Here is a 12,500-nt window from a genome sequence, read left to right as displayed (position 1 = left end):
AAAAGTATCACGCCTGCATCAACGACTGTATCATGTATCGCAAGGAGCACATGGACAAGACCAAATGTCCTGTGTGTGAAGCTGAACGGTACAAGAAAGGGAAGAAGAAAGCTCCTCGGAAAGTTGTGTGGTACTTCCCGCTCGCCCCCCGGCTTCAACGGTTCTACGCGGACCGCAAGGAAGCAAAGCTCATGCGCTGGCACGCAGAAAGAAAGGAGGCAGTGTTGAATGATAAAGAGCGGATTGAGCACCCAGTGCTGACGCACCCTTCGGATGCAAGCCAGTGGAAAGCATTAGACAATGAATTCGGAAGTTTTGGGGCAGATCCCAGAAACATCAGGTTGGGTGCGAGCACGGACGGATTCAATCCGTTCGGAAACCAGAGCAGCACACATAGCACATGGCCCGTGTTTGTATGGATCTACAACCTCCCGCCCTGGCTGTGCATGAAGAGGAAGTACATACAGATGAGTATGCTAATTCAAGGGCCGACACAGCCAGGAAACGATATCAACATGTATCTCGAACTATTAAAGGAGGAGCTTGAAACGTTGTGGGCGGAGGAAGGGGTAGATACATGGGACGCCGTCGCGGAAGAATATTTCCCTTTGAGAGCCGCGTTGATCACGACGGTGCAGGACTACCTCGGATACGGTTACATTTCGTGCCAGGTGTGCCATGGACACAAGGCATGTGTCAGGTGCATGGAAGAGACGATGTTTTTGCAGCTTGGTAAGGATGGCTCTTCGAAAACAGTTTACATGGGGCATCGAAGGTGGCTACAGAAAACTGACCCGTGGAGAAAGCGTGGAGATCTGTTCGATGGTACAAATGAACCCCGAGGACCTCCACGTAAGAAGAGCGGCGAAGAGATCGATACATTACTGAAAGGTTGGAAGGAGTGCCCTGCGCCGGGAAAGATTCGTCAAAAGCCTGGAGAGAAGAAGAAGAAAAAGGAAACGACGCCGCTCATTGGTGTATGGAAAAGGAGGTCCGTGTTTTGGGACTTGCCGTACTGGAAAATTCTCGATACACCTCACTGCCTTGATGTCATGCATATTACAAAGAACGTGTGCGAGAGCTTGCTTGGCACTCTTCTCAACATGCCGGACCGGACCAAAGATGGGCCGAAAGCAAGACAGGACCTGAAAGTTTTGGGCATCAGGGAAGAGCTTCAGATCCCGCCGGCCCAAGAGGGACAGTCGGAGGAGGAGGCGGACGGCGGTCAGAAGCGCAAAAGGATTAAGCAGCCAGACTATTACTGTCCCCCCTCCTGCTTCACTTTTAGTCCGGCCGAGGTCGATCAATTTTTCAATTGCCTTGTAGGAGTCAGAGTGCCCTTCGGTTACTCCGGGCTAATAAGCAGATACATGGACCCCAAGAAACGAAACTTCAGCGGCATGAAGTCTCATGACTGTCACGTGATGATGACGCAGATTCTTCCGGTTGCAATCCGAGGTATAATGGATGACCATGTCCGTGCAACGCTGACTGGGCTCTGTAACTTCTTCGACGTCATAACTCGGAAGTCGATAAGCGTGAAGAAACTCGCAAGGCTCCAGGAAGAGATCGTGGTGATCCTATGTGAGATGGAGATGTACTTCCCGCCTGCATTCTTTGACGTGATGGTCCATCTGTTGGTCCATATCATGGATGATATCGTCAGTCTAGGGCCGGCATTCTTACACAACATGATGCCGTTTGAAAGAATGAATGGGGTCATTAAAGGATACGTTCGTAACAGGTCACATCCGGATGGAAGCATCGTACAGGGCTGGCTCACCGAAGAGTGCATCTCTTTCTGCACGAATTATCTAGACATCGAGGACCCTGTTGGTTTGCCTCAAAACAAGCACCTCTGCAGGTTCGAGGGAGTAGGCCACAAAAATGGAAGGAAGGAACTGCACGTGCACATGTCTGGTCGGAGTTCCGACTTTGATAGGGCCAACTTAGTAGCGCTACAACACATTGACTTGATCGATCCTTGGTTGAAAGAGCACAAAACCATGATAGAGAACAGTGGCAAGCCGATGATGACGGAAGCAGAAATATACAGAGAGCACAACTCCTCTTTCGCGCGCTGGTTCAAAGACCACATTGATGCTAATCCCCCACCAATGGATTCTGACAAGGATAAACTAGTATTGGCCTTGTCACATGGCCCCGCGCCCAACATCATGACTTACCAAGCGTACGATATCAACGGGTACACATTCTACACGGAAGAAAAAGACAAGAACAGTGTTTACCAGAACTCAGGGGTAACGATGGATTCCTGGACGGGTGACGTAAAGACTAGATACTACGGAAGAATCGAGGAAATCTGGGAGCTTAGCTACGCTGGGGAGAAAGTGCCGATGTTCCGTATCAGATGGGCTAAGAGCGTCAGAAAAGAAGACCGGTATTTCACCACCATGTTTCTACCCGAAGCCAACAAATCAAAGTCCACGAACACCACCGCGCAGAATGAGCCATGGGTACTGGCAGAACACGTGCACCAATGCTTCTTCATAACCGACCCATCCAGGCCTAGCCGTGTTATCGTGAGGAGAGGCAAGAGGACCATCGTCGGAATGGATGGAGTCGCCAACGAGGAAGACTTCGAAGGACAAGTCGGAGACCCAATGATGGAAGAATCCGAGGACGAAGACACAACATACACCACAAGAAGAAGCAGGACCACGCTACCGAGGTCAGGTCGACCCTTCAAAAGAAGAAGTCACGACACGGGGCTAAATTATTCAACGACGAGCAAGAAAAGCAAGAAGAAAGCGAAACACTCTTCTCAATCGATGATGTAAAACTTTATTTGCAATGTATAACTCATATTTTTTGTAATTCATAACTACTCATATTGTCATGGCCAATATTTTATGTATGACTAATTAATATTGTGTTGGTCAATATTTTGTGTGTATGTAACTCTATATCTTTTTGTTTTTGCATAATTAATAACACTCATGCATATTTGCTTTGTTTTCCTATAACTCAAATATAATAGTCATGTATGTATAACTCACATATGTGATTAAAGAAACATAAAATAAAGAAAAATAAAAGAAAAAAGGAAATAAAAGAATAACCAGAGCCTAGCTATCTGTGGATTGGGTTAAGGCGCAGCTATAGCAGGCTAGTCTTATTGCCGGCGCACCAGGTTATTGGTTTGCCGGGGACAAGGTTGTCCCCGGCGAACCAATAACCTGGTGCGCCGGCAATAAGACTAGTCATATGACTTAGTCGTTTCGGCCGAAACTCATCTTCCCCAAACCACATCTCTCACAACCCTAGCTAACCGCACCGCCGTAGTTGCGCCACCGCCGCACCCGAGCCGCCGAGAGGAGGAGAGCCACCGAGAGGAGGAGGAGCAGGTGTCGCCACACCGTCGCCTCGGAGAGGAGGATCGAGCAGGCGCCGGCCACCGTCGCGGCGGAGGAGGAGGAGGGCGTCGCACACGCGCCGGCCATCGTGTCGCCACCGTCGGTAAGAATCCCCCCTCTCCCTTCCCCTCATCCTTTCCCGACGCCGCCAGGACCTCCTCCACCTTCCCCTCCCCCTCTTACTTCCTCTGTCCCTCCCCCGATTTCCCCTCTCTGCATCAGTAGCCGAATTCTTGCAGTAGTAATATGGAAATGGGGGGAATTGGATGCTCCTGTTACTGTCACATTCAAAAGCCATGCCCTAATTTTAGTTCTTGCATGCAGTAGTCGAATTTTACTGACAACATGTACAAATTAACTCAATTTCACCGATTTACTTGATGGATTGCATTGCATTGCATATATGGAAGTCATGTGAGAGCCCTGCAGCTTGCTCACATACTGATCCAAAGAGCACTGGTGTCACTGTCTCTCTCTCAGCCTGGCTGATCACCTGTTGTGATTTGTGCATGTTTTTTCTTCAGCCAAAGAGCATGTAATTTCTGTGTGTATCCATGCATTTTATCTTGTCAGCATTTCCAGTCAACACAATTTGCTTTTGTTGACTAAAATCAGGTTGTCCTTTTGGTTTTGATCATGATAAAAAAGAAGCTATACCCGAAAATGCTCTCTGCCATTTATATGTTCCCTTAACCAGAGAAAATGCTCTCTGCCATTTATATGTTGTATGAAATTTTGTATGTCAGCATTTCCATTTTTATTTTAGTGTTTGGGAAATCTGTCTTACGATAGTAGCTGATGCTGCTGTTTATTCCTGTATCATTCATATCTTATGTTGCACTGAGCACTAAGCAGAGTTTGATGTAGCACTGCTTATTAGTAGGTTTAGTTGATAAAGTGGTTCTTCATTTAAATGCCTACTGCCAAGAATTGGTTGATATATAAAATTCACTATGTTCATTCTCTGGTTTTAAATGGAGGTTGTCAAGTGTTATTTTTATGCTGATGTAAAATGCCACTGTAATGTATATGCTAAAAAGCTAGCTACTGTAATTTATGTGGTGATGGTTATGGTGATGGCATGGTTATGGAGATGGTTATGGTTATGGTTATGGCATTTATATGTTTGCATTTCTGTTACAGGGATTGAGTTGCTATTGAGTGCCGGAATGTCGATTCATTTCCGTTCCGGCAATTCTAGCACTCGGCATGACCAATTTTTAGCAAAGGTCATGCCGAATTTTTCCGTGAATTCTAACTCTTTTTCATCTTCTATTAGTGCAAGCCACCATGTCGTCTCAAGAAGAGTTAGAGGAGCACTACAATAGGCACTTCTTTAGGACGGAGGAGGATGCCGAGGCCGCTGGTGTTGGCGGCGACGAGGACCATGAGATGGAGGATGCCGCTGGGGGTAGTGCCGACGAGCCGAGCGGCAACGAGGCAAGCGCCGCCGCCGGGGGTAGTACCTACGAGCCTAGCGGCGATGAGGCAACCGGCGCCGCCGGGGTGGCGGCGAGACAAGCGGCGACGATCCTAGCGGCGCCGCCGGGAGTAGTGGCACCGGGACAAGTGGAGCCAAGAGGCCGCGGAAGGCAAGGCGCCAAAACACGGTCGGCACCGGCAGAGACACGATCCACGAGAGGTGGACCCCGCCAGTGGTTTGCCGGTGGAGCCTAAGGATGTTGCCAAGGGGTACGGCAACCAACTGGCATGTATCCTCCGAGAGGTCGTCAATCTCAACGAGACGGACCTCCGAGCTGAGAGCAAAGCGCCTTTGCGAGCCCAGCTCATTGCGAGGTTGCACGCACGATACAAGTTCCTAGGCGACTACGCCTCCAGTCATCAAACCAACAACATTGTGAACTCACAAGCCCTCCTGAAGTTCACCAAACACCTCAGCAGCTATAAGTACATGGTGCGGAAGCTGATTGCTGAGGGCAAAGGTTTCGAAGAGGTCCACTCCGCCTTTCCGCATGTCACCCAGGCGGACTTTGATGCTTTTGTGGCCAATGAAGAGCTACAAGCAACCAAGAATCGCAAGTTGTGGGGGAAGGAAATGCGGGAGCTTAACATCGGCAACCACAACCTTGGGAGCCGTGGGTACGAGGGAAAGGAGCCCTATTGGGCGAAGGAGGACGAGGCGTATGTAAATGCCGGCATTGAGAACCCCTGGCTCAAGTACAAGGACCCGCTTGAAAGAAGATTCATCAGGTCCCGGTACCATAAGAAGAAACTAACCGGGGAACTTGTCACGGACCCGAAGGTCGTAACCGACATAATTTGGTTCACGAACGACCAGAAGGTCCTGGCGTTGGAGAAAAAACTGGTAAGCAATTTACCGGTTTTATTAGATCAAGTATCGTTCATATAATAGTAGCAACATTTCTAAATGGTTCGCGTTTCTTCCGCAGGAAGAAGAAAGACCAAGACTTTCTCAAGCCTCCCAAGGTGACGAAGGCTCCTCGTCCCAGGCGTCGACGGGCAGGGTAGCCTGGGACAAGCCTCTCGTACGGGCGCTAAACATCGTTAATGAGCATTCACCGACGAGAAGGCCGCATAGAGGCCGTGTGGCTGGCGCCGGTACAGGCTACAAGCATGGTCACTATGGCTTGTCGTCTGCGGCCGATAAAAATGCGCGTAATGAGAGGAAGCAGCGGGAGGCGGAGGAAATGAGGGAGTCAATCCTAGCCCAAGTCCAAGCTGGTTTGGTACCGCAACTGGTACCGCAACTCAAAGCTACACTCGTACCTGAAGTCAAAGCTGAAGTCGCTGCTGGAGTCCAAGCAGATTTCAACGCTCTACAAGCGTGGTATGAGGGTGGCAAACAAGGCCCCCCCCGAAAATGCAAGTGGTTAGCTTCAACGGCAGCAACTCGATAGTGCCACCGTCCGCCGGCAATGACAATGTTATAATGGAGACTCCTCCGGCCGCCGGCAATGTCGCTGGTGCTAGGGATTCACCGTCCATGCCGGGTAGCAGCCCCTCCATCACTTGCACGCCCGCCGCCGCATGTGCTGGCCCGTCGACATTAGCCGAGATCAACGCCCTCACGGTAATTAACTAATGTGTACATTAAGTTAATATATTAGTTTCATCATCCTTGCCCTCTCTCTAACGCCATACACATGTTCTCGCAGGCGCTCTTGACGCCATGCACTTTTTTGATGAGAGTAAACGACGAACTCAAAGACGTCGCGAGGGGGTCCATCATTCGGCCCCTGGATAAGAAGTGGCACACACGAGATATGGCGGATGACGTTTACCGGGTTGAAGTGGATCGGGCGTTACCGGGCTATGAGGATTTGTTTCCTCCTAATCAACCGCATGGTGCCGATGACGATAGCCCGTTGAATCTGGCCTCACTGAAGGGTTGGGTACTGCTATGGCCGAAGACCCTAATTCGGATCAACACCTACTCGGGGTCGACGGCAAGCAAAGACAAGCACCTTGCTGCGCCACATGTCAGCGTCCCTCCACGACAGCCAGCGGTGCCCGTGGTCATCGCCCCACCAGAACGGCCAGCTGCGCCAGAGGTCAGCGCCCCACCACAACAGCCAGCTGCGCCAGAGGCTGAGGAATATGAACGTGACAACTTCCAATGGGATATTCCTACGTCTTCACAAGTTGTCCATGAGGATGCGCCGGGCTTGAAATATGTGTGCTCCAAGAAGCTGTTCGATTCTCAAGAAACGGCTGATGAGGAGGAAAATCCTGAGGAGGTCGCCACCGCCGCTGTCAAAAATATGTTGAGCCCAAACACACTCCGTGCTACGGCCACTACGGCGATGGATGGTCCAGCACTACAACCCAAGAAGAGGAAGAGGGCAAATAAGAAGGACGCCCAAGACAAGGCGGCGGCGGCCAAATCCAAGGACAAGGTCCCACTCCTTGACAAGTTGCCAAACAATTGGTGACCTCTGCATCACTTGGGTCAACCGATGCTGCCGGAGCATGTCGTGAAGAAACTCACCCCGGATATGAGGAGCTTGCATGAGACTGTCTTGCATGTGGAGAACCTTCTTCTCAAATCAAAAGATCCTGGTTACCCTCTCTTCGTGGCGAAGGTGCCAACTGGCATGAACTTCGTCGAGAAGTACCCCGCGGACTTGTGCTTCATCCGGTTCAACGACATCTTCAGCATCTATCGCATGCAAGCGCTCCACTTTAGTGTGGTTCGCCTAGTTGCTCTTAGCATGTCTTCCCAGATTGTTAAGGAGGGGACGCCGACCATCGCGATCATGGACCCCTTCTATATGCGGGAGAGCATCATCTGCAACCCTGGGGATCGCGCGATTGCCACCCAGCAGGTCGAGGATTTCATGCTGGCGAACATTAAGAAGGGCGCCATTCTCATCCCTTACTTCCCCGAGTAAGTAATCACTCGCTAGTCCCCCATCAACATTCTATCCTATATCTCCATTTGCATTTCCAAAGGTTAATCCGTGTGTTTTCCGCAGAGACAAGTTCTGCACCCTCATCGTCGTGCACCCGCAACACTCGCATGCAGTCTATCTCGACTCGGGTAGGGACCGCAAGAAAGACTACTCCCACATCAGGGCCCTTCTCAATGATGCTCTCACCGGCTTCGCCAACAAGGCAGGCCCCCTCAAAGTAGAGAGGAAATCCCGAGGAGGCTTCGTCTTAACCCACACAACCAACTTCCCCTGCCTCAGGCAGTCGACGCCCGACAATGGGATGGACGCGTGGTACGCCATCCTTCAGATGCAGGAGTACATAAAGTACGCAGATGACATGTTGCTGCCAGATAATCTCAGAAACAGGTTTGCAAACATGGCGGATGTCCCTGATAGAGAGATTAGAAAGAACTGGGGTCGCATCCAGCAGTTCATTTGCACGATAATCCCGCAGGATGTCAACAATAGGTCTGGCGAGTTCTTCTACGGCTATGGTCTACCACCTAATGACGAGATAGACCTCCGCTTGGAGATGTCGCGTGATGAGAGGCCGTTCAACTCGCTTGAGGGCTGCCGTCCATTCCCCCCTAGGCGTACAACCTGATCCTACGACGGGAACACTTGCTAAAGCTTGAACGATATGTCCTTGAACTTCCGTACTGTAATAATTGCTATATATTCCCATAGAATCGACTAGTTGCTTTTATTTAGTTGTATGAATGTGCATGTGAACATGTGTCTGTAGTTTCATTTACTTTGCTATATATTTCAAGATTATGGCGTACATAGCTTAATAATTATTTGCATTTACTCGACCACTACTTGCCTCGTATTTGGAGTTCGCCGATGATTAGAATGTTCGGTCAATCGTACACTCGGGGGTGGAGCCAGTGAGCCTTGGTGCGACGGCCACAAGTATCAATCTATTGTGCATCCTACCTAGCCTCACTGACTCCATCCCTGGATGTTAATATTTGTTTCGACCGACAAAGTATGAGGCACGCTATTTAATTCGTACTACTTGTCTTCTATTTGAGTTCGCACTTCTTAATTGCATTGGCCGATGATTAAAATGTTCGGTCACTTGTACACTCGGGGGTGGGGCCAGTGAGGCTTGGTGTGATGGCCACAAATATCAATCTATTGTGCATCCTACCTAGCCTCACTGACCCCATCCCTGTATGTTATTATTTATTTCGACCAACAAAGTATGAGGCACATGCTATTTAGTTCATACTACTTGTCTCTTATTTGAGTTGGCACTTGTTCATTGCATTGGTACTAACGTTTTACATGTCTTGTGAATGGAGATGCCGACGACATATGTCGTGTACAAGGGGAGGGTTCCTGGAGTCTACGACGACTGGGAGGACTGTCGGAGACAGGTGCACCGTTTCAGCGGCAACAGCTACAAGGGATACCCCACTAGGGTGGAGGCGGAAGGAAGATACGCCCGTTATCTAGCGGGAGAGATGAGGGACATGAGGAGGAACCGGATGAAGACCATGGCCTTCGTGATGATGGTCATGACCATGTTGGTCATGTTCTATGTGATTCTAGTTTAGGTTAGGACCTACATTGTGAGGTGTATGACGATACTTGTGACGACTATGTACCAAGACTTCTAACTTTGTGAAACTTCGTCGTTCGGTGTTGCATATGCACATGTGTTGTATGAATCAACACATTCTGAAACGAGACTTGCGTATTTGTGTACTGATACCGAAATGAAACTTGGCTCTCTATGTGCTTCTCATATTGCATGTAATACTGTATAAATATGAACTGCGTTGTAAATATATACTGCTGTCAAATATGTATTGTAATATGCTGGAAAAAAGCTGGAAAAAAGAATTTTCGAATTAATTGCCGGCGCACCTAAATGACATACTGCCGGCGCACGTGGCATGCGCCAGTGCTGGAAGCACTACTGCCGGCGCACCTGATTGTGCGCCGGTGGAATATATCTTTGCCGGCGAAGCTAGCGTGGTGCGCCGGCAGTAGCTTAGATATCGCCGGCGCACTACCTGGTGCGCCGGCAGTGTCCATTTATCACCGGCGCGTTCGCACCGGCGGGCTCGTGGTGCGCCGGCAATGGGCGTTTTAGGTGCGCCGGCAATGGGCCTTTCCCTAGTAGTGAACCAGAGAGGTATGCTCGCAACATGGGAATCATAGTTTTGGCACTTGCAAATATTGTGAATAAATTTGCCTGAAAGAAACATGGCGGAAAGACGGAATATCATACCAACATGACACGAGAAGTAACACTGATGTACTTCAGAAAACAACTGTAGCACCTCCATGGAGCGAGGCGTTCGTGATACAGTAAAAAAACGTCAAACGTCACAGAGAACTATAGTCGGGTGGACGCGCGGCGGTCGAGATACGGTGAAAAACCATGGCGCGCCAGCCAAAACGACGGTACCGGCTGAAAACGGCTAAGTCGGGGCGACGTCGGAAAACGTCAAACGACACGGTGAACTATAGTCGGGTGGGCGCGCGGCGGTCGAGATACGGTGAAAAACCATGGCGCGCCAGCCAAAACGACGGTACCGGCTGAAGACGGCTAAGTCGGGGCGACGTCGGAAATCGTCTAACGACACGGTGAACTATAGTCGGGTGGGCGCGCGGCGGTCGAGATACGGTGAAAAACCATGGCGCGCTAGCCAAAACGACGGTACCGGCTGAAAACGGCTAAGTCGGGCTGACATCGGAAAACGTCTAACGACACGGTGAACTATAGTCGGGTGGGCGCGCGGCGGTCGAGATACGGTGAAAAACCATGGCGCGCCAACCAAAACGACGGTACCGGCTGAAAACGGCTAAGTCGGGCCGACGTCGGAACGTCCAACGACACGGAGCGTACAGTCGGGTGGGCGCGCGCTGGTCGGGATACGGTGAAAACCATGGCGCCGCAGCCAATACGACGGAATCGGCTAAAAACGGCTAAGTCGGGCCGACGTCGGAAAACGTCCAACGACGCCGAGCGTACAGTCGGATGGGCGCGCGTCGGTCGGGTTACGGTGAAAACCATGGCGCCGCAGCCAATACGACGGAATCGGCTAAAAACGGCTAAGTTGGGCCGACGTCGGAAAACGTCCAACGACACGGAGCGTACAGTCGGGTGGGCGCGCGCTGGTCGGGTTACGGTGAAAACCATGGCGCCGCAGCCAATACGACGGAATCGGCTAAAAACGGCTAAGTCGGTCCAACGTCGGAAAACGTCCAACGACGCCGAGCGTACAGTCGGATGGGCGCGCGCTGGTCGGGTAACGGTGAAAACCATGGCGCCGCAGCCAATACGACGGAATCGGCTAAAAACGGCCAAGTCGGGCCGACGTCGGAAAACGTCAAAAGACCCGTAGCGAAAGCTACCGTGGGCGCTCCCTGGTCGGGTAACGGTGAAAACCATGGCGCCGCAGCCAATACGACGGAATCGGCTAAAAACGGCTAAGTCGGGCCGACGACGGAAAACGACCAACGACGCCGAGCGCATGGGCCGGGTGGGCGCGCGCTGGTCGGGATACGGTGAAAACCATGGCGCCGCAGCCAATACGACGGAATCGGCTAAAACGGCTAAGTCGGTCCGACGCCGAAAACGCCCAACGACGCTGAGCGCATCGGATGGGCGCGCGCTGGTCGGGTAACGGTGAAAACCATGGCGCCGCAGCCAATACGACGGAAAGGCTAAAAACGGCCAAGTCGGGCCTACGTCGGAAAACGTCCAACGACGCCGAGCGTACAGTCGGGTGGGCGCGCGCTGGTCGGGTAACGGTGAAAACCATGGCGCCGCAGCCAATACGACGGAATCGGCTAAAAACGGCTAAGTCGGGCCGGCGTCGGAAAACGTCCAACGACGCCGAGCGTACAGTCGGGTGGGCGCGCGCTGGTCGGGATACAGTGAAAACCATGGCGCCGCAGCCAATACGACGGAATCGGCTAAAAACGGCCAAGTCGGGCCGGCGTCGGAAAACGTCCAACGACGCCGAGCGTACAGTCGGATGGCGCGTTGATCGGGTAACGGTGAAAACCATGGCGCCGCAGCCAATACGACGGAATCGGCTAAGCCTGGCAGAAAATCTCTGCCGCGGCAGAGAAATGGCCATTTTCTCTGCCGCGGCAACAGTGTAGGGCTCCTTCACAAGCTGACGGGCAGGGCTCCCAGGGGGGGCTAAGTTCCCCAGGTATATTGGGGGGGGCTGGCATCCCTCCCTGTCAAGTTGTGGGTTCGTCCCACAACTTTTCTACGCCCGTCACGCAGCAACTATACGTTGCCGCGTGGCGTGTCACGCGGCGACGTTCGTCGTTGCCGCGTGACTTGTCACGTGGCGACGTTCGTCGTTGCCGCGTGACAGTCACGTGGCGACGTTCGTCGTTGCCGCGTGACAGTCACGTGGCGACGTTCGTCGTTGCCGCGTGACGTGTCCCGCGGTGATGTTTATCGTTGCCGCGTGACTGTCCCGAACAGAGAAAGCGCACGTTCCCCGTCTATTGGTGGGGAACAAGCGCCGTTGCCTTCAGAGAATGTCCCATTTAACGTTGCCACGACACCGTGGTGAGAACGTCGCCGTGCAACGTTACCGTTGCTGCGGTGACACCCGCGCGCTGTGGACACTCAGGACGCCTACACAGAGCAATCCCACCGTGCTTACGCGTGGTGGGAGGCTCGGGAGGCTTGACCGATGTTGGCTACGCGAGCGCATGTCCC

The sequence above is a fragment of the Lolium perenne genome, unplaced genomic scaffold (assembly GCF_019359855.2).
Source record: "Lolium perenne isolate Kyuss_39 unplaced genomic scaffold, Kyuss_2.0 unplaced49, whole genome shotgun sequence".
Lineage (NCBI taxonomy): Eukaryota > Viridiplantae > Streptophyta > Magnoliopsida > Poales > Poaceae > Lolium > Lolium perenne.
Note: the sequence above shows the minus strand (reverse complement) of the source record.